At 43.2% G+C, this 25,430-nt stretch overlaps 1 long non-coding RNA gene across 5 annotated transcripts; it reads left to right on the top strand.

Annotated features, from left to right (window-relative positions):
• On the top strand, window positions 1-25,430 carry LOC111091703. 5 transcript variants are annotated; one of them, XR_005355389.1, is made up of 8 exons: window positions 1-267; window positions 840-1,241; window positions 1,321-2,748; window positions 4,332-4,590; window positions 15,679-15,842; window positions 16,589-16,787; window positions 22,113-22,200; window positions 24,807-25,430. It is a non-coding gene; the product is annotated as an uncharacterized LOC111091703 (long non-coding RNA). The 5 variants fall into 5 exon arrangements; XR_005355391.1 differs by lacking the exon at window positions 16,589-16,787; XR_005355392.1 differs by lacking the exons at window positions 1,321-2,748; window positions 24,807-25,430 and having other exon boundaries at window positions 22,113-22,848.

Here is a 25,430-nt window from a genome sequence, read left to right as displayed (position 1 = left end):
ACCGTTGACCTCCAGGAGGGGGAGAGTGGCTGGGGGCTGGATCAGCTGCCCATCAAGCACGCCTTTGTGATGAAGCTTCCACAAAGACCCCAAAATGACAGGGTTTGGAGAGCTTTGGGGTTGGAGGACACATGGAGAGTGGGGACAGCTCTCCGGCCCTGGAGAGCCTCCACACCTCTCCGCAGTCTTGCCCCACTCGTCTCTCCACCTGGCTGTTCCTGAGCCATATCCTTTCTTAATAACCTGGTAGTCTAGTAAGCAAAAAGAGTAAGTTTCCCCCAAGTTCTGTGAGCCGCGCCCGCACACTAAGCGAATCTGTAGCAGCTCCGATCAGTAGTAGCCAGTAGGTCAGATGCACAGGGGACCACGCAGACCTGTGGGTGCTGTCTGTGAGGGGTCGGGAGGGGTGCTGTGGGACCAGGCCTCAGCCTGTGGGGTCCGACCCCATCTCCAGGTGGCCGGTGTCAGGACCTGGTTAGATTGCAGCCCACCCAGCTGGGGCTGCAGCATTGCTCCCCGTGCCAGGGGCCAGCGTTGCAGGGGCGTCGCGCAGCAGGGAAGGGTTTCTTCCTAATATCAACGTTCCCCCAATCATCACCGTCTCCGATAGAAAGAAAACAAAGCAAAACAGCTGTAACAGAAGGTGACCCAGGTCCCATAAGGAGCTCGAGAGTTTTTTTTTTTTTAATTTTGTATTTGTTATTTTATTTCATTTTTAATTTTTATTGAGGTGTATGTGCCACACATTGAAAACGGAAACCCCCTCCTGCAGAACTACATTCAGAGCACTCCTTTATGGTCTCCTTGATGCCCCATTATTGGTTCCCTTTGGTCCTCAGGTTCCGCGACCCCTTGCTGTGACCCTGAGAGCATCCGCGGTGAGGTTTTATTACAACGAAAGCACAGTGTCTCCCGCCATTTGCATCAGTAGGATTCGATCGGTCATTAATTCTGCAAATCAGACGTACAAAGTGTTTGCAGCATCTTTACCACCAGTTCAATCCTATTACATTTAGGAATATTTTCCGAGCCCCCACTGGGGTAGAGTATGGTTCTTGCAGCTGGTGTGTGGGCAGACAGAGGTAGGCCCCCTGCAGCCCACAGCAACCACAGCCATCGCTGGTGTGCACTGAGCACGTGCCCGGGGCCTGTCCTGGATCAAGCGACTTACACGCATTAGCTCACGGAACGCCCAGAACAGCTCTAAGACCCGCGTTGATGGACAACGAAGGAACCACCCGGTAAAGGCCTCGTCCTGCTTTTTAGATAAGCAGTCACTCTTGTCTGGTCGTGCGTCTTATCCTTTCCCCCATTGCCCAGGTCCCCGTCTGTATTTTTGGGGCATCGGTGCAGCACGGGCTCCAGCAAGACCCTGGGAGAAAGACCCGTGCGGTGAGTCCTCTGCCTTGCACGGCTGGCAACTACTTGCTGAGGGTGAATATGTGCATGCATTAAAAATATGTTTGTAATTATCAGCTGCAGTCTATGCTGAGTCATTAACGAGGAAGCCAGAGGCAAAGACAAAATGCTCCAACAGTTCAGAGGACAGTGACAGCAGTGGCAGAGAGCAGGGACACTCGGGAGAAGGTGGGACATGAGCCGCCCTTGAAAGGAAGGGAGAGTGCTCGGGGACTCTCTGGGGTCAGTCCACTTTTTAACTACAACCAAGCCCCGAGGGTACAATGAGAATCTTCCAGATGTCTCACTGGCTCGTCCTTCAAGTCCTCCAAGGTCACCACCCGTCCCACATCAACCAATTTGGGGATTGCAGGACAACATCCTTTATGAGCAAAGGATTTGTTCCAAATTTCGCTTATTTTATTGATCATACTGTCAGAGCCACCAGGTTGTAAGCATCGCTAATCATCCCAAATGAAAAGCACCAGGAAGTTCCCCCAGGTATTGCAGGGCACGACCTGGCGCACAGATGGTAGATTGGCTTAGCATGTGATGAAGGCCACCGCACCTTACATAAATCAGTGGCTGTTTGATACCCTGTAGGAATGGGGTGGGAGTGTTTGGAGGAGCGCAGTGTGAGACACCCACGGGACAAGTGGAAGGTGTTCTGAAGCCCGTGAAGTCACATGGGTGTAGTGTGGGCGCTTGTTCTCCATCCAGAAGGCATCCCACTGCAGGTGGGGCGGGGAGGAGGCCCTGCGGCAGGGATGCAGAGGATTCCCTGAGGGGTCTGATTCACTCATGAAGCTGTTGCAGAGTTCCTCAGACAGCAGCCTTAGACATCCGAGAACTCTAGAGTTTCAAGGGTGGCATAGGACGAGAGCAGAGGCCCACATCGAGCTAGAGCCAAGTCTCTTGCAGGCAGTGGGATCCCTGGTCTGGGGGACAGAAAGGCAGAGGACTGCGTTATGACCGCGAAGTGTCTAGAGGGCCACCTGGGGACAGAAGAAATGAAAATGGGTTGACAATGTCACCTGCTGCTTTGGGGTCAGAGACAAGAGGCCACCTAAGGCACTGAGGGAGTCACTACGGGAGCGTACGGTGCCATGCAGGTCAGCCTGTATACGTGGTCCCCGTTTTCTGAACCCCGGAACACTCTCTTTTACGTGCGTATTCCCATTGTAGACTTTGTCACTTCACCGTTTTACTGTCTTCCCTGTAACGTCACACGATGTTGGCCTGTGCCCTGGGACAGCTGCTTAGCTGTGTGGACGGCTCTGTTGACCTGGTCCTCCGTCCCATCCTCACCGCCCCTCTGCGCGGCAGCACAGGAGGTGTTTTCAGATACAGGTACCTATGGGGAGCGGAGGCCGGCGGCGAGCAGAGACCGAGCTCAAGGAGGTCGGGCCTCCTAGGCCCCGCAGCCCAGCCGCTCAGCTCCCGACAGACTCCAGGGACCGCTCGCTGGAAAACGATCCCGTCCCTAACGTTAGAGTCTTCCTTAACACCGATTTTATGAAGGCGTTCCCTTGTTGTTAGCCTTCTCGGTCTTCAACATTTCATTTGTGATGTAAGAACTACCAACCTTAAATCAGGAATCTAAATATTGTTTCAAGGACACCCAGCACTTCCTTCCAATCGGTTAGCCCCCTTTCAAGTGCACAAGACGGTGGTTAGAGATAAATGGTACAGAGGAGAGAAATAAGAGCCTCATCGAGCCCTCCGAAATTAGAACGGGAAACATTTTGTCAAGTCGATATTGGTGCCAGTGAATTATAGCTCCCAGTGGGATTTTTTTTAATTGCTTCTCCGATAGGATTTTTCCCCCCTTTTTAAAAAAAGATTTTATTTATTTATTCATGAGAGACACAGAGAGAGAGAGAGGCAGAGACACAGGCAGAGGGAGAAGCAGGCTCCCACATGGAGCCCAATGTGGGACTCGATCCTGGGACCCTGGAGTCATGACCTGGGCCGAAGGCAGATGCTCAACCGCTGAGCCACCCAGGCGGCCCTGCAGTGCAATCTTAAATACCTTAGTAAACTGGCTTGTGCCTCCTCTCCAGAGAGGTTATTTAATATAATGATGCCCACTCTCATGACCTTCTGGGGCAGGGGCACGAATGTTCTTTTTCAACTGAATTGTATTTCCACATGTGTGCGCCAATATGGCCCTAACCATTCCCTCCTCGGTGAGTCTTCTTCAGACCCCTGTCGTGGTCACTTCCCCCTGCCTCGCCTTTGCGTCACTGCCAGTTTTTATTTTTTATTTTATTTATTTATTATTTATTTATTTATTTATTTATTTATTTATTTATTTATTTTACTGCCAGTTTTTAATCCCATTGCCTCTCTTCACCCGTAATCACTTTGGATGCTCGTGTCTTGATTCCCGGCTCTGTGGTCAGCCTGCTGTTGACACCTAGGCACTCACACTTAACCCAGATTTTGAGCAGGCTATTTCGAGAGAGAGATGCAATTTCTGTATTTACTCGACTTCAAACCCAGCTCCAGTCACGACTCTTCGGTTGTCACATCATCCCAAGAGTATGTGCTAATTATCTTTTGGTGGATGTTCCAATTAACAACCGACGTACCCAGATCTACTGCTTTATTCCGAGTCTACATGTCACGAATGACAGAGAAAAGGAAAAAAATAAATAAATAAAGGCTCAAGTTGTAAAGAAAAAAACTTACCTGCAAACATGGCTTGCGAGCTCCAGATAGTATAAACGTTTAAGCCATGTTAACTAAAACCCAGTTTCAGTGCAGTGGCAGAAATGGCACGGGTCCAGCGACATTGTTTTTTTTTTTTTTTTTTTTAATTTAGTTTGGGCTTGGATGCTGTTTTGTTGTTATTTCGAGGTACCCTTTGAAGGTGTGGGGCTCGACATCTTACATTCTGATTCCATGTTCACCCACTTTCTCTTTTCCAGCTCATCCTGCCTCACACCCCCTTGGACAAGACAAGCCAGTTAACGGATTGCTTGTCTCATGCTGACTTGCATGTAGTCAATCAACAATGCCCTTGGAAGGTTGCTCTGGGGACAGGACTCGAAAACGGAGCAAAATGTGGAATAAAGTATTTAGGTTACAAGGGAGGTGCATTTCATGGCAGTGGATCAAGCGGATATCATAATGGATGTTCTAGACATCGAGCCCCAGACTCACAAAGTTCCGAGAGCCTCCACCCAGGTATGGGGGTCATGGCATCTGTTCTCTGTGGTTGTTAATTTACCCCATGAAGTCATTTGCCTGAAGAGTTTGCTCTAGAGATGCGCTGGCACCAAGTCCAAGTGACGAGCTCTTAGACCAGGATGCTTCTTCTAGCCCCTTCTCTGTTTGCTCCCTTGTTTCCAGCCTCCACCTGGCAACTTCCTGGGCATCTGTCTCAGTCTGCATGGGCTGCTGTAACAAAATGCCCCAGATGGGGCTCCTGTCCTCAGGGAGATTACAGATGCATGGGGGAGAGATACAGCCCGGGAGCTTCCGTGCTTCACGTGGGCCTCACACGGGCTCACCATCGATAAGCCGACTGTGGGTGGTTTGCTGTGCACCTTAGGAAAGGGACTGTGGTTCCGGAGGTGATTGAGTCAGGGAGGCAGACTTCAGGGAAGTTCTTTGCCTCACTGAAGAGCAGAAATGGACGGCACCTAGGTGCTCTGGGGGTGGGGGGAGGCTCCAAGACACATCCCAAGACAGGGAAGGAGCAATTGCAATGTGTTCCCAGGATGAGGGAACTGCGCAGGAGGTGAGAGATGACACGAGCACCAGGTCAGGGACTGAGCTGGTGTCCCTCGGCTCCAGGCTGCCGTCTGTCCACTGCTCTGTGATACCAGGCTGGGGCCCCGCAAACCCATTCCTGCTGGGCCAGCTGGCCCCAGGGTAGACTCTACTGCAGGAGCGTGCAGGCAGGCACAGGGCTCCTTCCTCCACTCCTCAGAGGTCTACCAGCTTCTGCTCCTTGGGCTTCCACCAAGCCCCTGAGACTCAGCCATCCCGTCCCCTCTTCCCCGCAGCCCAGCAGGGGTGGCTGCCCTGCCTTTGCTGTCATCAAGCCCTGTGGACATAGCCTCTCTTTTCTTCGAAACCTGATGCCTAGTCAACGATTACATCATTTTTCTGTGTTGGACTAGGTGGTGTGTTTCTGTCTCCTTTTTGACACACACATAAGCAAATGCAGTATCGATGGAAATACTCTTCTAAATCTGCAACCCCCCATGCATTACTAACTATGGTTTTGTTTTGCACGCTTACAAACATGTATGTGAAACTGGTATCCATCAATCTGAGTTTCTGTGCAATACTCGTGGCGTGGATATAGCCATCGTCCCGGTGACCACCCCGAGCAGTCAGTCAGTCAGTCACAATCACTCCACTTACATTTATTTGTTTCCGAGTGGACTTTTTTTTTTTTTTGTAAGATTTTATTTGTTTATTCATGAGAGACACAGAGAGAAAGGCAGAGACATAGGCAGAGGGAGAAGCAGGCTCCATGCAGGGAGTCTGACGCAGGACTCGATCCCCGGACTGGGATCATACCCTGAGCCAAAGGCAGACGCTCAACCACTGAGCCACCCAGGTGTCCCTCTGAGTGGACTTTTAGAGATTGGAATGCACTATCTAGGTTTGGCCAAATTAGGAGTAATTTCTGTATTTCTATGCTTTGACACGAACACTCCTTAAATCCAAATTCTGTATGCACAGAATACTTTTGGTGACTCATTTGTAATCAGCCAACAATATAGCCATGAAAAAAAGAGGATTAATTGACGGATTTTAAGATATTCTTTAGCATTCTGATTTCTAACTGCGTATATCGCCTGAAGTGGAGTGTCATTCTGTTTCACGGTTGTTTCCCTAATAAGCATTAATTCGTCAGCACTTTGCTTGAACATGAGAGACGGTGGAAATGTGGGTAACTCATGATATGCAAAAAAATGATTGTTTAGCAGTTTGCCAATATAAAGGGTTCCATCGAAATCAATTTAACACATTATTTCGCTTATATCCCCTTCAAACCATTTTTCTGCTCCATTCTATTTATTTCCACAAACCCGCTCCACTTCCATTATTTCAAACCAACTGTGTTTTACAGATATTTTTAAAAATTCATTTTCCCAAATTCGAACTTTATGCCTTCTTTAATATCATAATCTGAAAGAAGTTAGACAATATTGATTTCATTATCCTAGTAAATGAATCAATTGATATGTGAGTAGGGATTGCTAAATTATCACTGATTGTGAGAAATAGGTAAAAAAAAAACTACTCTCTGAATTCTCAAAACTGAATACTTGATGTAGTGGCAATACAGATCTCAGTTGAATAGATTAAACAAAAAATAAAGGTGGTCTATTTATACTCAGCATTCCCTCCTATATTATATGATGAGTGCTCATAAAAAGAAAATATTGCAATTTCTTCCTCTGGAAATTCTCTCTCCATCAGTTTCTCACTTACATTCCCAAAGTGAACACATACAAACAAAAATTAAGTTTAAAAGAGATAGGGGCACTTGGGTGGGTTGAGTGTCTAACTCTTGATTTTGGTTCAGATCATGATCTCAGGGTCGTGGGTTCACGTAGCACTCAGCAGGGAGTCAGCTTGAGATTCTCTTCTCCCTCTCTCTTTGTCCCTCCCTCTGCTCACATCACACAATCTGCCCTTCCCCTAAAGATAAATAAATCTTTTAAAAAAAAAGAATGAAAGAGGGGCAGCCTGAGTGGCTCAGTGGTTTAACGCCACCTTCAGCCCAGGGCCTGATCCTGGAGACCTGGGATCGAGTTCCGCGTCGGGCTCCCTGCATGGAGCCTGCTTCCCCCTCTGCCTGTGTCTCTGCAAATCTCTCTTTCTCTCTCTCTGGGTCTCTCATGAATAAATAAATAAAAATCTTAAAAAAAAAAAAAGAATGAAAGATACAAAAGAATTTGAGAAAGTCTAAGTAATTAGTGCAAATTCCCAAGTCAGGCTTTTCACTGCATTTTGGTGTAGATCTAAAATTGCAATTATGTCTTAAAAGATTCATAGATTATTTATATATACCTGCACAGTTTTCCCTAGCATTATCTAGCATTGCTGAGGGACATTTGTTACAATTGATGAACTGATATTGACACATGATTATTAACCAAGGTCTGTACTTACCTTAGGGTTGACTCTTGGTGTTCTATACTGCGTGGGTCTTACTAAATGTTTAAGGAAGTGTACATACCTTTACTGCATCACACAGGGCACTTTCCATATTCTAAATATCCCCCGTGCTCTACCTTTTCATGCATGCATTGCTGAATAATGCTCCACCGTACGGATGTATCATGCTTTTTACCCATTCATCTATTGAAGGATATTTGGGTTGCTTCCAAGTTTTGGGGATTAGGCATAACACAACTATAAACATTCCAGGACTTTATGTGGTTGTAAGTTTTCAACTGTTTGGACAAATACCAGGAAGTACATTCGTTGGATCATATGGTCAGAATTTGTTTAGTTTCCCAAGAGATTGGCAATCTGTCTCCCAAAATGACTGTGCCATTTTGCATTTTCATCAGTCCTAAGTCAGAGTTCCCATTGCTTCACATCCTCATCAGCATTTAGTATTGTCAGTTTTTTTTGTTTTTGTGTTTGTTTGTTTTTTTTTTTTGGCCCATTCTAATAGCAACTTGGTGGTACCTCATTGTTGCTCCAATTTGCAATTTCCTAATAACATACAATGTTGAGCATCTTTTCATATGTTTATTTGCCATCTGTGTATCTTCAGTGAGGTGTCAATTTAGAGATTTTGTCCATTTTTTAATCGACTGCTTAAGTGGGTTCTTACTGTTGAGTTTTAAGAGTTCTTTGCATATTTTGGATACTAGTCCCTAATTACATATGTTTTTTTTTCACAAAGACTTTCTTCCAATCAATGTCTTTTCTTTTTACCAGGATAAGGAAAAGACACCGATGAGATGAGAACAACACAAGTAATGATGTACATGTCACATGCACGCACACACACACACACACACACACACATCTTCTTTGTTAGAACTCTATCCCACTTGCAAGAGCAACACTTAGGAACCTCCTGCTCTTGCTCCACCTTCCCTGTTCTCCTGACTCATCATTACAACACCTCTCAGGCATTCGCTCAATCCCTTCTACACATGGAGTCAAGCTTGTTTTGAGGGTTGTTTATGTTTCTCATCTTTATTTCAGATGCCTATGTTTCTGTACACTCACTCTCTCACTTCCTGTCTCTTGTAGAGGAAATAATCCTTCTCTTTCCCATGTTTCCTCCAAGAAATGTACTTCATCCTCAGAATCTCTACCCACCAGTTATTTCCTCTTTTGTGGTTTACCTTTTCTCCATTTTGTCTTCTCTCTCCTACAAAAAAGAAGACAAAATCTTCTCTTGACCTCACTAATCATTCAACAGAAAAAACTCTCTTCAATGTCAAACTCCCCCCAAAACTTGGCTATTCTTTTCTACTGTGCCTACTCCTTCTATCTATAATTTGTCCTTTGATCTGTAAAGTTTCTCCCTGTAATGCTGTTAAAATCACTTATCCTCCCTTATCAAGGATCACCTTCTGTTCACCAAAGTAAGCAATTCTGTTGTCTTTGAACTTGGGCAACATTTGACAGTATTAGACATGTTTTGGTTCCCAGATCCTTCTGGATATCTTTCCGTCCTAAAGCTTCTATCAAAATACATATTTTCCTGGTTTTCCTTCATTTGTATTGCTTCCTAGGGCTTTCTTTCTCTAGCCTTTTTTTTTTTTTTTTTAAGAGAGGGAGAGAGTGTGTGAACAGGGTGGGGTTTGCTGTAGAGGGACAGGGAGACAGACAATCCCAAGCAAACTCCCCACTGAGTGTGGAGCCCCACTAGGGGCTCAATCTCATGATCCTGAGATCATGCTCTGAACAGAAATAAGAGTCAGTTGCTTAACTGACTGAGTCACCCACGTGTCCCCCTTTTGCTTGACCTTTAATATAAGGCTTTTTTAAAAATTCTGGCTTCCGGAGTATCTGGGTGGCTCTCTCAGTTAAGTATCTGCCATCAGTTCAGGTCATGAGCCCAAAGTCCTGGGATCGAGCCCTGCCATCAGGCTCCCTGCTCAGCGGGCAGACTGCTTCTCTGTCTCTCACTCCCCCTGCTTGTGCGCTCTCTCTCTCTGTCAAATAAACAACTTATTTTTAAAAATTCTGGCTTCAGCTGTCTTTCGCCCTCTCTCCTTCAAACTTCTCTCGTGACCTTAGGATAACTTTCAGGCAAAATACTTTAGTTATCCTCTCTCCACAGACAAGTCTCCAGTACAAATTTCTAGCTTTGGGGTCTTTTGAGCTCAAGTTGCACACCTCTAATGGTCTTTTTGGCATCTACTCCAGCATGACCTGCTTTTACCCTAAGATTCATGAGGGCCAAAATCAAAATTTCCTTTAGAATCTACTCCTTGTGTCCTGACTTTTCTGCTTCCACTAATGGTCCCACTATTTCCCAGGATACAGCCTTAATACTTTCATGCATCTTTCAATTTGTGCTTCACCGTCAGCCGCTCCAGTGGGCTGCTTCAGAGTCTGAATCCCATCAGCCTTCAAGCTGAATGCAATTTGTCTCTGGCCTTGGAACCTTCATAATTCTGGGATTCTAGTCTGTATTATATTCTCAGGAGTTTTGAAAAAGAGATCTCCATTCCTATGTTACAAGCTATCCTAATGAATGTGCAGAATCGTAATTCTTTCCTATCACCACCATGTTCACCACAGTAAGCATATGCTCCATGCTCAAATAATATTTGCTAAGAGGAGTTGAACTTCCCTGATTCCTTTCATCACCTGTCCTTCATAACTGGAGTTCCAGACACCAAAATTCTTGCATTTATCTGATTTCATGTTTTTTAATTTTCTAAATCTTAATTAAGTGGTGCATAACATCTTGTAATCAACTAGGATATTAGCAAAAGTTGCTAATTTGCCATGATATTTGGCATTTTGAACTATGTGGCAGAAATGAAAACCAACCAACCAACCCAACCTTATCATTACTAAAGCAAAAGCAATGTGTTATAGACTTAATCCCTTGTGTGGTTGAGAAGGCATTTTCACTTAACCTTCCCTATTTTAGTCTTCTCAGACTGTCTGAGAAAGTACCCTCAGGGCAGAGAATTCTCCTGCTTGTTTTGAGTGCAGTCTGACTGCCCTTGAGGTAATCAGGTGTGACTAGGTAATGTGCTTTAATAATTATGGCATTTAAAACATTTTGTTCTGTTTGGTTTTATTGTTGGATATGTAAAAAGATTTACAAAGTCTAGTCATGGCTTAGTTCCATGGCAAGGCATTCTGACAGAAAAGATGCACAGGGATGTGCGCTATGACCTAAGCAATTCTGGAGAGAAATTACATGGAAGGCCTCACCTCTGATCTGGGCCACTTTCTCCTTTCCAAGGCCAAGAGAAGTTAATAACAGTAAGTGCAGGTGACCATCTCTGGCTGCTGGGTGCTGGCCTACTGCCAAGGGAGTCACCCCAGGGAGCAATGTTTCATAGACGGTAGGTATAATGAGACCCTCTAGAGCTCCCACATCCAAGTCACAAACTGGTAGCTCCCAGGCCGGGCTCAGCAGTGAATTTTGGCTTCACATAGTTGGCTCAAACAATGTTTTTCACATTGTTGGCCCAAACACAGTTTTAAATCTAGGCTGGACACCAACATTTAAAAAATCATGAGATTTCACATAGAGCTTTGGATTTCTGGCTTCTTGGTATCTGGCCTCCATACTCACACAAAATTACTTGGCTGGAATTAAGAGTATTCAACCCTTTTGTGATGGACTGGTGCTCTGTCTTTCCAACCATCCCTGTCACTGAGCCAGACCAGCTCCTATCCATTACCGTGCACTTCACCCAGGAAGGTAAATCATGGGGTGGCACAGGTCCTACTGGTATGGAAGGCTGTGACTCTAGGAATCACTTGGGAATTACCACAACATCTCAAGTCAAGTCTTGTTCATCAGAAAGGATGGATGTATTTTTAGGATGATGGAAAAAGAAATCAATTTGAATGGAATAATAGGCCAATTATAGCTAAATTGGAATTAACCTCTGATTTGAGATTCAGAGAAACTTTTTTTTTCCAGACAAAACAGACTTTACTTTTTTGTATATTTTTTTATTGGAGTTTGATTTGCCAGCATATAATATAACACCCAGTGCTCATCCCATAGAGTGCCCCCCTCAGTGCCCATCACCCAGTCATCCCATCCCCCCACCCATCTCCCCTTCCACTACCCTTTGTTTGTTTCCCAGAGTTAGGAGTCAGTCTCTCATGTTTTGTCTCCCTCTCTGATTTTTCCCACTTATTTTCCCTCCGTCCCCTATAATCCCTTTCACTACTTCTTATATTCCTTGTATGAGTGAAACCATATGATGATTGCCCTTCTCCAATTGACTTACTTCACTCAGCATCATACCCTCCAGTTCCATCCATGTTGAAGCAAGTGGTGGGTATTTGTCATTTCTGATGGCTGAGGAATATTCCATTGTATACATAGACCACATCTTTTTAATCCATTCATCTTTCGATGGGCACTGAGGCTCCTTCCACAGTTTGGCCATTGTGGACATTGCTGCTATAAACATCAGGGTGCAGGTGTCCCAGCGTTTCACTGCATCTGTATCTTTGGGGTAAATCCTCAGCAGGGCAATTGCTGGGTCGTAGGGCAGGTCTATTTTTAAATCTTTGAGGAACCTCCACACAGTTTTCCAGAGTGGCGGCACCAGTTCACATTCCCACCCACAGTGCAGGAGGGTTCCCCTTTCTCCACATCCTCTCCAACAGTTGTTGTTTCCTGTCTTGTTAATTTTCCCCATGCTCACTGGTGTGAGGTGGGATCTCATTGTGGTTTTGATGTGTATTTCCCTGATGGTGAGTGATGCAGAGCATTTTCTCATGTGCTTGTTGGCCAAGTGTATGTCTTCTTTGATGAAATTTCTGTTTGTGTCTTTTGCTAATTTCATGATTGGATTGCTGGTTTCCTTGCTGTTGAGTTTAATAAGTTCTTTATAGATCTTGGATACTAGCCCTTTATCTGATCTGTCATTTGCAAATATCTTCTCCTATTCTGCAGGTTGTCTTTTAGTTTTGTTGACTATCTCTTTTGCTTTGCAGAAGTTTTTTTCTTAAGTGCTAAAACTCATACGGCAATTTGACAGTGTGGCAGGATACAAAATCAATGCCCAGAAATCAGTGGCATTTCTTTACACTAACAATGAGACTGAAGAAAGAGAAATTAAGGAGTCAATCCCATTTACAATTGCACCCAAAAGCAAAAGATACCTAGGAATAAACCTAACCAAAGAGGTAAAGGATCTATACCCTAAGAACTACAGAACACTTCTGAAAGAAACTGAGGAAGACAAAAACAGATGGACAAATATTACATGCTCATGGGTTGGAAGAATTAATGTTGTGAAAATGTCAATGCTGCTCAGGGCAATTTATATGTTCAGTTCAATCCCTATCCAAATACCATGGACTTTCTTCAGAGAGTTGGAACAAATCATCTTAAGATTCATATGGAATCAGAAAAGGCCTGAATATCCAGGGGAATATTGAAAAAGAAAATCAGAGCTGGGGGCATCACAATGCCAGATTTCAGGTTGTACTACAGAGCTGTTATCATCAAGACAGTGTGGTACTGGCACAAAAACAGACACATAGATCAATGGAACAGAATAGAGAATCCAGAAATGGACCCTCAACTCTATGGTCAACTAATATATGACGAAGCAGGAAAGACTATCCACTGGGAAAAGGACGGTCTCTTTAATAAATACTGGGAAAATTGGACAGCCACGTGCAGAAGAATGAAACTGGACCAGACACAAAGATAAACTCAAAATGGATGAAAGATCTAAATGTGAGACAAGATTCCATCAAAATCCTGGAGAACACAGGTAACACCCTTTTTGAAGTTGGCCACAGCAACTTCTTGCAAGATCCCTCTATGAAGGCAAGGGAAACAAAAGCAAAAATGAACTATTGGGACTTAAGATAAAAAGCTTCTGCATAGGAAACATTCTTTTGCCATAATACAAATCTACCATCACATTACCTTGGTTTGCTATTCCTTATATTAAAAAAATATTTAAACAAAGACAGTCTGTCATCCTTTCAACTTTCACATTTATCAGATTCACAAGCAAGGAAGAAAGTGCATGGTCATAGAAATACAATGTAGCATTTTTTCCAGTTTTATTATTTGATTTATTCACTCTAAATATGCATTTGAACATATTTAGTACCGATATTATCTCGTATATGACGAACATTATCTATAGTGTGTTTTCAATTATTTTAGACCATTTGCTTTTAAAGAGCTCTCACAAACAAAAACAGAACAAAATGTTCTTAAAAATAATTAAACTTATTGATGTTTTTCTGAAGTTCAAGAGCAAACATTTACTCTAAAGATTGAATCTGGAGCATGAAGCCAATTTAGTGTTTCTTGAAACTGTTTTGAGTAGAACTCTAGTGCCATATTCTTCTTTTTGAAAGTTTTATTGAGGTTTAATTGAGATACAAAAATGCATATATTTAATGTATACAATCTGATAATTTGTTGCTATACAACATAGAGCCTATGGTGAACAATATTGTGTTGTGTATTTGAAAAATTGGTAAGGAAGCAGATCTCACATTGTTGTTTTTTTCATCTATAAAGCAGAAATAGTTCTACTTGTTTTACCAAGCTGTAGCAGGTTTAAAAATCATGTCTCTGGAATGCCTGGGTGGCTCAGCAGTTGAGTATCTGCCTTTGGCCTGGGGCATGATTCCGGGATCCATGATCAAGTCCCACATCATGTTCCTTGCTGAGACCCTACTTCTCCCTCTGCCTGTGTTTCTGCCTGTGTGTGTGTGTGTGTGTGTGTGTGTGTGTGTCTCAAAAATAAATAAATACAATCTTTAAAAAAATAAAAGTCATGTTTCTATAATGACTCACACAGAGTAGCACAGTGATTTCTGTCCCCCTGATAATTTTTGTCAAGCCCATTACTGAAAAGCAGATACAGGAATTTGGTGGGATGGGACACTAGCAAGTGAACTCATATCTCCTCAAATTCTTTTGGAATCTAGGCACAAAGGGAGTAGCAGAACATATGTATACAAACAAATAAATTTTAAAACTACATGGGTAAGTACAATTCACAGGGGGACAGGCTTTGGGAAGAGTGTGGACTAACAAGAGGGAACCAAGTGGGATGGATGCAAGGCAAGTGTCAGGGTAAAGGCAGGTTAGGTCAAGGGTCCATCATGGCAGCAGCTGGTTCCCTTCCCAGAGCCTGGTTCCCGGACCATGTTCGATGGAAGATTGTTGAATGAGTGAAGACTGAATCTGGGGCCATAGAGGATGGAGAAAGAGTAAACATGAAGATCATAGAGTAAAAAGTGACTTTATTCATAATGTTCTGAAGATGGACTTTGATTATCTTGTTGAAACATTTCCTAAAAGCTCATGATGGAAAACTGAGAAATTCATCTTAAATTGGGTGCCAGACTCTTCAAATATCCTCCAAGACACTGTTTTCTGTATCTTAATGCTGTCTCTGGATTTATAAAAGTAAACAGTGACCGATGGAGAAACTGAACAGCCATGAGGGCCATGGTCTCACAATGGCCTTATTTTCTAACAGAGATTAGCAAGGGCTAATAGCATCCCTGTTCTTCTGAGTTGTGTACAGTACAGTGGGCAACTCAACTACAGAGTTTTTGATACTTAGGGGTGTCAATAGTATAAGGTGTAAATGTCTGAATAGGTCCCTAGGTTTGTGGAGGAGAAAGAAAATGTTAACTAGTTTGGCCTAGACTGAAGCCTACAGGCTGAGTAAATTGAGCCACCTGGTTTAGTAGGTGGGTTGAATGGGAAGAGAGAAGGTAGATGACTGACAGATCATGGTGCTCTTAATCATACCTCACCACCAACAAAAAAAGGGGGGCATAAGACTTTAAGCCCAGAGCCATGGGGAAGCTGTACAGCTTTTCTTTTAGTTATAATTTCTTTTATCTTTCTATGCAGCAGAAATCACATTTATAGGTCTGCAGCATATTTGCGGTCAATGGCTCATGTTACTTTTAGATGCCTCAGCTTTGCTGTGGGCCTGAATCATCTGCAAAGGTATTTAGCTTTACTGAGTCCAACATTGTGCACATCATTCCTGGCTTATTCTACGGGGCTTTAATGTCTTCACTCAAGACTTCTGCTTTTTCTCCTTGATTGGAAATGTTGATTTTATTTTCCAGAAACAGCCACAGAAGATCTCACTCCTGATACTATTTTGAATTGCTTACCGTTATGTCTTCTGAAGGCTCTTTCCTCCCCCTCTCACCCAGCGAGCACCTCCCAGCTGGTGTCTGTTGAGTGTAGCACACGAGGGTGTGTGTGCTTTGGAACCAAAGAAAGTTTAGTAAGTTTTGTTCACTCTTCAGGTGAATTTCAATCTGAATTCTTTAAGTGGCCTGTATTTGAAAAGCTAGTTATTAAATGTGACAGAGAGTATGATACTGAAGAAAGATATTAATATGGTATATCTTGGAATCAACATCGCCAATTCCAATAGTCATCAGGTTATGAAACAGAAATCCCAGCACAGAGGCTCAAGAAACAACTACCTGAACATGGCCATACCAGTGTTACTACATCATAGAACACTCTTACCTCAAATATATATAATCATGTAATTATGATATGAACCAGTGTAATTGTGATATATAATGATGTGCAGTGATCCTGAATAATAAACCAATTATTATTTGTATCAGAATTGTTAATTTTTTTCTGAAACTTCCTGAATGGATAAGTTGCCTGCCTTTGGCTGGTCCTAGGAGTATTTGTTCATGTCATCATGAACTTCATTAACACGGAACAAGAAGCATGGGATCTGGACCTTTAAGGATGTGCCTTCACCTGTGCAAATTGCCTACATAGATGAAGCGGGGGTGTACATAAATAGTGGGGCCCCCACTACAGTTTTCACCCCAAATGTCTCCTCAAAGGATTGTTGAATATTTCCTGAAAGCTGTTTAGTTCAATGCCTGGGGATGGAAAATGATCTTAGCTCCCTGGCTTGTATTCTAGATGTGTGATCATCTTGCTCATTCTCATCTTTACAAACACATCATGGCTCACTTTGCTCTTCACCTTCCTTCACAGCCTACTCATGACAAAAATCATGACTCCACCTTCTGAGACTATGGACTGGAATTGCATTGTTGGCCCATGGGAAAGGAAGGCAGGGAGCTGCACAAGCATCCACACTGGCATTACAAGTCGCATGCAGCAGAAAGAAATAATTAACAGCTTCTATGCCATCCTCAGTGGACAACTCATGGATGGACTGTGAGCCTAGAAAGTGAGGGACAACTCTAGAGAAAAATCATAAGGTCTTGCTGAAAACATAGGGCCTTCCAGATGTTTAAAATTAGTAGTTATCATCACTATGCTGAGAGAACAGTACAGAGTAATTCAGATCAAAGTGGCCAATACAGGCTTTTATTTGCAAAGTGTTGAAGCAGTTGGAAATTAGTTTATGCAGGTGACCATTTGATTTATGTTAATTAAGGAGCCTTTTATACGGGGTGAGAAATAATAGTTAAACTCTGTTGTTTTTTTTTTTTTTTTTTTTTTTTTTTAATTTTTATTTATTTATGATAGTCACACAGAGAGAGAGAGAGAGAGAGGCAGAGACATAGGCAGAAGGAGAAGCAGGCTCCATGCACCGGGAGCCCGACGTGGGATTCGATCCCGGGTCTCCAGGATCGCGCCCTGGGCCAAAGGCAGGCGCCAAACCGCTGCGCCACCCAGGGATCCCTAAACTCTGTTGATTAAAAAATATATTATCTTGTTTAATCCTTAAAAAACACAGTAGGAATTATTGTATCCTTTATACATAGGCAAATGGAAAATTATGTCATTTTTTTCTTTTTTTTAAGATTTTATTTTTTATTTATTCGTGAGAAACACAGAGAGAGGCAGAAACACAGGCAGAGGGAGAAGCAGTCTCCTTGCAGGGAGCCCAACGCGGGACTCAATCCCAGGACTCCAGGATCACATACTGGGTCGAAGACTGATGCTAAACTGCTGAGCTACCCAGGGATCCCCTGTCATTTTTTTTTTTCCCAATAAAGCCCAATGGATACACTGAGAAACTAGGAATCAAATTTGGGTCTACCCTGACAGTTTGCTGCTCTTGACCATTGTACTTGATACAGGGGTCTGTAAATGGCAGCAATATGCTAACGACAGAGTAGGCTCTTCAAAGTAGGCTTGTGATATAGTGTGTTCATAAACCTGAGCATTTACTCATTCAATTCAGTTAACTTTTGAAACGCATATGCTTGTGATTCAGTACTTTGTAGATAAGGAACCTCAGAAGTAAACTGATCATTGTGTGAGAGCCTTCTGCTCTGTCCGGTATGGAAACACTGGTACATGTGGATATTCAAGCTTATTTAAAACTAATTGCTATCAAATAAGAGTAAAACCTTGGTTCTCAGTTACAGAGGATGCTTTTCGAGGGCTCAATAGCCACATGAAGCTAGTGGGCAACTGAACTGATCTAGATCATTCCCATCACTCCAGAAAACTCTGCTAGACAGTGTTGCTGGGTAATTACCAAACTCATGTGCTAGCTCTTGGCACATGGTTGTGTTTCTAGTAGTTAGATATGCAATAGAGCTGAGTTCCAGCCCATGTGACGTTGGCAGAAGTGATTCCAAGTCTGGACCATGCAAACTCCCAGGAGAAGTGTGGCCTGTTCCCTGCTCTGCTCATGTGATGCAGTAGAACCTGTTTAATTAATAGCCACACATTGATGATGGTGGAGACAAAAGATGGAAGGAGCCTGGGTCCCCAAGTTACTGCCCGGAAGGAAAGAGCCTGCCAATTAAATCGGGACTTCTTGCTTTGAGCAGGATGTGAATAAGACCTAGATTTCAACTCTGGATCTGCTGGGATTTTGGACTTTATCTGTCTATTGCAGCCATCAGTCAATAGGCTTTTGAGCTGTGATTTGAACTTAGGAAACCTGGATAGAGAATTTGGCTTCCAATCCCCTCACTGAAATCAGCAAGACAGGATAAACAGCACTGACATGAATCAGACTGGGGCAATATTTGCATCTAGCAAACCACTACACAATCAAATAATTTTCTTTACATTCAGGATTGGGGAACTTGGGAATGATCATAACAATAATAATATAACACTCTCATTTTTAATGGTGCATGCTGAGAAACCGCATTATTGCATTTAGTCTCCATGACAACCCTACCTACTAGTTACAATTTATCCCCATTTTACAGATGGGCAAACTGATACTTGTCAAGGTTAAGTAATCTTTCCATGATAATAAACTAGTAGCGGAAAGCACCATTATTCAAACTCCGAAGTGTTGACTGAAGAAATGTGAAAACACGTAGAAAATCTGAGGGACCTTTTTGACAATGGCAGTTACCAGGATGGGCTCTGAAGGGTTTACGTAAAACAGGTCAAGAAGAGCGACAAGGAAGTACAATTCACTCTGGACCTGTGGCTCCAGAGACAGTTTGCAATGAGAAGGGCTTGCCTGTACTCGACCACACGTGTGTTAGCGTGTGTCCAGTGTGACATTGGGTAAATCAGTATGAACTCTGTCTATAGGGTGCTCTTTATATATATTTTCTAAAATTCTCATTAAAAAGAAAATATTCCTTTCTGTATTGGAAGCCACGCATTCCCAAACGAAATTAATGAAAGTGACTGGACTGTATTGTTAGAGGCTGCCCCACACAGTCACTTTGATCGGAGTTGGAACTAAAATAACAACCGATGAAGGGACATGCTTGCTTTGGATGTTTCAAAAAGCAAATATGTCATGATTGCTCTGGGTGAGAGCCTGAGCCGTGTTCTGGGAACTTGTTGACCTTCACCAAAATGGTGCTCCTGGATCAGCGAGGCACACGCTTTCCATGGAGACCACACAGTGACAGAGGGAGGGATGCCCCGGCTGCAGCCACCTGCATCCAGCGCCACGCTCGCATCACCAGATGTCTCCATGGATGTGCTGCTGTTTTCATAGCTTGATAGGTATTCTGGGGACGAAAGTAAACCGATGTATTGTTTAATCATCTTCCTTTATGGGTGGGAAAATGGAAGAACACTTTGAGACCCGTTACACTCATTCTATCCTGTGGACAAAGTCACGAATGAAAGCTAAAGCCTCACGCCCAGCAGCACTTGATGAGACAGAAGAATAAACAAGATGTTACGAATTAATGATTAGCGCCAGTTCGTGTGTCTGGTCACACTAATGATTCTTTGTGATCATGATTCCTACACTTACTACGCGAATGGAAATGATATATAAAAACACAAGCAAACCGGAGAAGAGATTTGCTCAGTGCTTGGCAACTCAGAGCTTTCAAAGGCAATCACCAGAGCAGAGTCTGCCCCAAATCTTCTAGCAAGAGCTTTGAATAATGCATGTGCTACTGCTTTGAAAGTTAAAAATAAGTGGGATGCCGGCAACAGAAGGTGGTACTAAAATACATCCTCCAGTGGCGCGGAGGAAAAGGTAAGAAGGAATTCCTGACTTCACAAGAGTGATAATCATGTAAAACATAGTGAAGACCTTGAATAACATGAATGCTCTTCTGAGGGAATTATTTAAATCATAATAAAAGGCAGAAGTCACAACAGACTCAACTGAATCTCGTAGCTTCTAGAATCTACAATACAACCTTTAGATCTGGAACTTACTCTCAGGCTCTCAGAAAACAGTAGCTATAGAAAGCCAACATGCCAGCGAGAAAACCAAAAACATCAACAGATCAGCAAACCCATTACAAACAAGAAGTCTGGGGTGACGGGTGTTGGATAGGGAGAGTCAGGACCTTCTGGAATCAACCCAGAAGTTCTATTCTATTCGGAGGTGGGAAAAGCTCCGACTGGAGCTCAGTATCCTGCAGGGCTGCATGGTTTTTTGTTTTGTTTTGTTTTTTTGTTTTTTGTTTTTTTCTTATCCAAAACAACAAACTTTAAGGGGAGGCATGTGATAAGAAAAATGAGACTCTCTGTAAAAAGAAGCAGGAGTGTAATGCCAGATAGCCGTGCTGGTCTTGTGGGCTGTGGGGGGACCTGGATAGTCAGTATCCGGACCCGTGGAACCTTTGCAATGCCCAATCTGGCAGCCAAGACCCACATGTGGTTGTGTGGCTGGTTGAGGAAATGTTAACAGAATATTAACATTTATTTAATTTTTAATTTTTAAAGATTTAGATAGCCATACAGAAACGGTAGCTATCCAGTAGAAATTGGATAGCTCAGATCCTGCCTGAATTTAAACACAAACATCACGGTTGTTCACTTAATGTTTATCATGAGCCCATGCCATGTCAAGTACTCCACAAGCACTTAACTTCCAATATTCTTAGTACTGATACAGTCCAGAAGATATTTCAAAAAATTCACTTTCCTGCCCAGTGAGAAAACATTCTTCACATGAGAGGACCTTCAAGTTTCTCCCATATATTCTGCCCGTCGTGATCTGAGCCTCTAGGACCTCCAGCTACTGAGTGATAAACACATGGTATTGTCACGGATTACTTTTGCACAGATTGGCAGGAAATAGAAAAATGTTTGGAGAGCTGTCTTGACCCAGATTTCAGAAGATATTTGTAGTGATGCAAATGATGTGTGTACAACCATTAAGGAATCGTAATTATTTATATTTTATGGGATTAGAAAATGCAAAGGATGTTAGGTTTTAGGTACTTCCTGATAGTCACTTAATATATATATTTATAATTTATTTTAATTTATTTTTATGTTTTATATTTTCTTTTTAAAAATAATTTATTTTTTATTAGTGTTCAATTTGCCAACATACAGAATAACACCCAGTGCTCATCCTGTCAAGTGCCTCCCTCAATGCCCGCCACCCAGTCACCCTCACCCCCCCGCCTTCCTCCCGTTCCACCACCCCTAGTTCGTTTCCCAGAGTTAGGAGTCTTCCATGTTCTGTCTCCCTTTCTGATATTTCCTACCCATTTCTTCTCCCTTCCCCTCTATTCCCTTTCACTATTATTTATATTCCCCAAATGAATGAGACCATATAATGTTTGTCCTTCTCTGATTGACTTATTTCACTCAGCATAATACCCTCCAGTTCCATCCACGTTGAAGCAAATGGTGGATATTTGTCGTTTCTAATGGCTGAGGAATATTCCATTGTATACATAGACCACATCTTCTTTCTTATAGCATAATTTTGTTCCTTTTCTCTTTCTTTTCTTCCTCTCTCCTTCCTACCCATCTACTTCCCTTCATCCTTTCTTCCTCTTTCCCTTTTTGCAGGAGGAGTGAATATGTCAGGTGGGCTTCACATTCAAGTGTCATACTAGGTTCTAGCTTTGGGGTCTGGAAATCATGTCTGTGGTCTTTGCCTGACATCCCTAGATTCACTAGGGAATCTATTTTTGTTGTTTTTTTGTTGTTTTTTTGTTTGTTTTGTTTTGTTTTGTTATCAGGAAACTCATGAGTAGTTCCTTAAAACAAGTGGTTTCTAGTGTCTGGACTTTGGTGTACTTTGCGGTCCTCTTAGAAATGACACTGCAGTAGATGCGGTGCTGTGGTGTGGCCATGGGCACAGCATCCCCAGGTGCAAACCCTGGCTGGGTTTCTCCTCTTTCTCTTGCAGGTTCAACTCACTCTCTCTCTAGCATGAAAGACAGAGGCCACTTGGCAAAGAGCACTTACTTACTGTGTATGTGACACTGCAGAATCAGGTGAGACTCCTACACTCCCCACCCACGCGGGAACGGGGAGCCCCTTTGGGACGTTGACAGACTGGAAGCATCCCTGTGTCCCCAGCTCAGGTGGTTCTCGGCAGGGTGGCCGGAAGGGGCTCCTTTCTGAAGCCCTTGCTCCCATTCCTTCTACTTTCAACAGCTCACCTTGGGGCTGCTTCTCAGCGCTCAGAGCTGAATTTACAATGACACGTGGATTTAGTGAATATTTGACTTAGTCAAATATTTGACAAACCCGATCTTATAGGTAGAGAAGTGAAATAGAATTGGAGGGAACCCCCGGGAATGAGTGCCTAAGTCCGGTTAGGAGAGAATTAGGATCAGTGTCTAGGTCAGCCTTGGGAGCAGGGTCGGGGAAGAGATCTCAACACATCACGGGTTGTTCAGTAGTTTTATTGTCAGTGGCTTCACATACATGGAGCCTTGAGCTCAAGAACATTTGAAACCAGGATCACACTGTCAGAAACCGCAGTTGCAGAAATAGGACTTGCATTCTTGAGAAAAAAACTCAGTTAATTTTTTTTAGAAGTCTCTACAAAGGCAGGTCTATGCTGACCACTTAAAGATCTGTGTGGCATAGAAAATAATGTCATACATTAAAATCAATGGTGTCTTTAATGTGATGAAATGAGGTGTATACAAATAAGTTAACACCTGTTTTTTTTTTTTTTATTTTTTTTTTTTATTTTTTTTTTTTTATTTATTTATGAGAGTCACAGAGAGAGAGAGAGAGGCAGAGACACAGGCAGAGGGAGAAGCAGGCTCCATGCACCGGGAGCCCGATGTGGGATTCGATCCCGGGTCTCCAGGATCGCGCCCTGGGCCAAAGGCAGGCGCCAAACCGCTGCGCCACCCAGGGATCCCAACACCTGTTTTTTTAATTGATCCATTATTTATGTAAAAATAAACATATATGTCTTGTTTTGTGTTGCCGAGAGCCTGGCCCAAAGTGAGCAAATAGATATTGATTGAATGTTCTAATATGTCATAATTATCACTTGCAATCATATTGCCCACTACAGTCACTGGTGTTCATAGGTACATCCTTCTTCCTTTGGAACTTTTTTTGATTCATAAAAATACTGTTTCTCTAATGTTTTAATACCTCTAAGAGGATGAGACCAGAATAAGATGGCACAAAGACCAATTTGTCTGCTATTTCTAGAGTCATTGACATGTTCTTCCCATAACCATTCCATGAGCTATATAGGTCAGGCATTAGCCAGAGAAGGCAGAAAAAGAATGAGCAATTTTCTGAAATTTTCTAAAGTCACATAACATATTTGTGGCAATAGAACAAGAACCATGATCCGTATCTTCTGGTCGCTAGCCCTGTGCTAATGCATCATAAATAGCGGTGCATCTGCCCCAGCTCACGCCTGCGACACGGGCAGAGGGGTCAGATCCCGCTTCCCACCTCCTGCCCATTGTCCGAGAGCAAGACTCAACACACACCACATGCCAAAGACTTCGGTCTCCCCAGGAGCACAGAATCATCCTGCCTTGTTCCAAATCCTTATCTTTAAAGAATAATAATTCTATGTCTAGAGTTGCCCGAAGGCCTCAGTGGGAAGATCACGATCAGATTTTAGTGCACAAACGAATCTCATATTTTCTAAAGCTTATGAAATGGATCTGTCACTCACGGGGCTAGGGAGCACTAGAGCTTTACTTGGATGCTGCAGTTTTTACCTACTGGGGCCAACTAGTGCATTTAATTTCACCAGCCAGTGGCAGGAATCATGACTTATTTCAGTTTTGAACATTGAACTTTTAGTCTTTGGTGAAAGAAAACAATACATGACTCATCTGTATCCTCGTTAGAGTGACTTTTATGTTTTCATGGCATATAACTCTTCCAAAATATTAATTTTTCTGAGAAATGCCTATGTTTGCTCTTTTAGTCAGGCATGATCTGATCCTGGTGCCATGGTCCCTATGCCCCCGTATGTAGCATTTACTGCATCGACTGAGTGCTGCTATGTGGATTTCTTTGCTCTGAACTATCTCAGAGGCATTACAAACACCGCACATGCATGCACACATGTGCACAAGGCCTTCCTTCAACGCAAGCAGAATGTAGTTCTCATGAGGAAGCAAGGTGTGTGTGTGTGTGTGTGTGTGTGTATACAAAGCTAGAGAGTGGGTACAGAATAAAGATAGACACAGTCATTGAACTTCTGTGATACGTATTTTCAAAATTCTAAGCAAGCAAAGTTATTCAGGATAGGCCCTGGAGAAGGAGCTCTCAATGCAGGTTTTGAAGAAATCCTGAACTCCAATGTGGCTTTGTGGCAAATCAAAGGAAAGGATCCTTCATGAATAGAGCTTTGCCACTTTTTAGGAGATGATTGGTTAGACCAGATGATGGTTTGGACACATCTCAGTACACCATCTTGGGACACTGTGGCAAGAGTCTAGGACTTGGAACCAAAGGATACAGGTCTCTGGTTGGCAATCTTCCAGTAGGAAGTGGAAGTGACATGCTGCCTCCACTCACCTGGGCTTTCCCCTGGGCTACCTGAGGAGCAGGACCCAGAGGGCTCGTTCTGGTGGATGCCTGACGACATGTTTTCCCTTTACAGAGTTATAAAGGATTTTGAGTTAATGGCCACACATGGAGAAATCCCAGGCCGGACTCTTTGGGGGAACTTGCATTGTCCCCTGGCCACTAGCTCTGGAGCTGGGTGAGGATCGCCCTGGAAGGATGGGTTTCTCCAGGTCCTACCATTGGCCACCCACGCCAAGTCCCACATGAGTTACCATCGGCCATTAGGCTGCTATGTTCCTTTCTTTTACTACAAAACCCTTCTCCTGAGTGTCTGACTCGTAATCCAAACTGGTAAAATGAAATACAGACTAAGAGAGACATTATCCTCACTCTGACTTACATTGACAGGTTGGCCTCTGAAGGCATCTGAATTTGCGATAAGTAGGGCCGTCTGTCAGGTCAAAAGCCACATCTAGTTCAAGAGTCCCCATGCATCCCTCTGTCCTTTCTGGGCCTTGACCTGGGGCTTACTCTGTGCTAAGCACTTGGACCCCAATTTCCTTGCTGCTCCTCAGACCCTTCCCTTCTGTAACCCTGGGTTACAGACTGTTATCGACTTGAGCTTGATTTTGTTATCCACACCCTACTTTCAGAATGAACTTGGGAAAAAAAAAAAAAAGAATGAACTTGGATGACTTTGTTTCCACCTACTCTTCTT

This window comes from Canis lupus, chromosome 2, assembly GCF_011100685.1.
Source record: "Canis lupus familiaris isolate Mischka breed German Shepherd chromosome 2, alternate assembly UU_Cfam_GSD_1.0, whole genome shotgun sequence".
In the NCBI taxonomy this organism is placed as follows: domain Eukaryota; kingdom Metazoa; phylum Chordata; class Mammalia; order Carnivora; family Canidae; genus Canis; species Canis lupus.
This window is presented reverse-complemented; position numbering and strand designations above follow the sequence as displayed.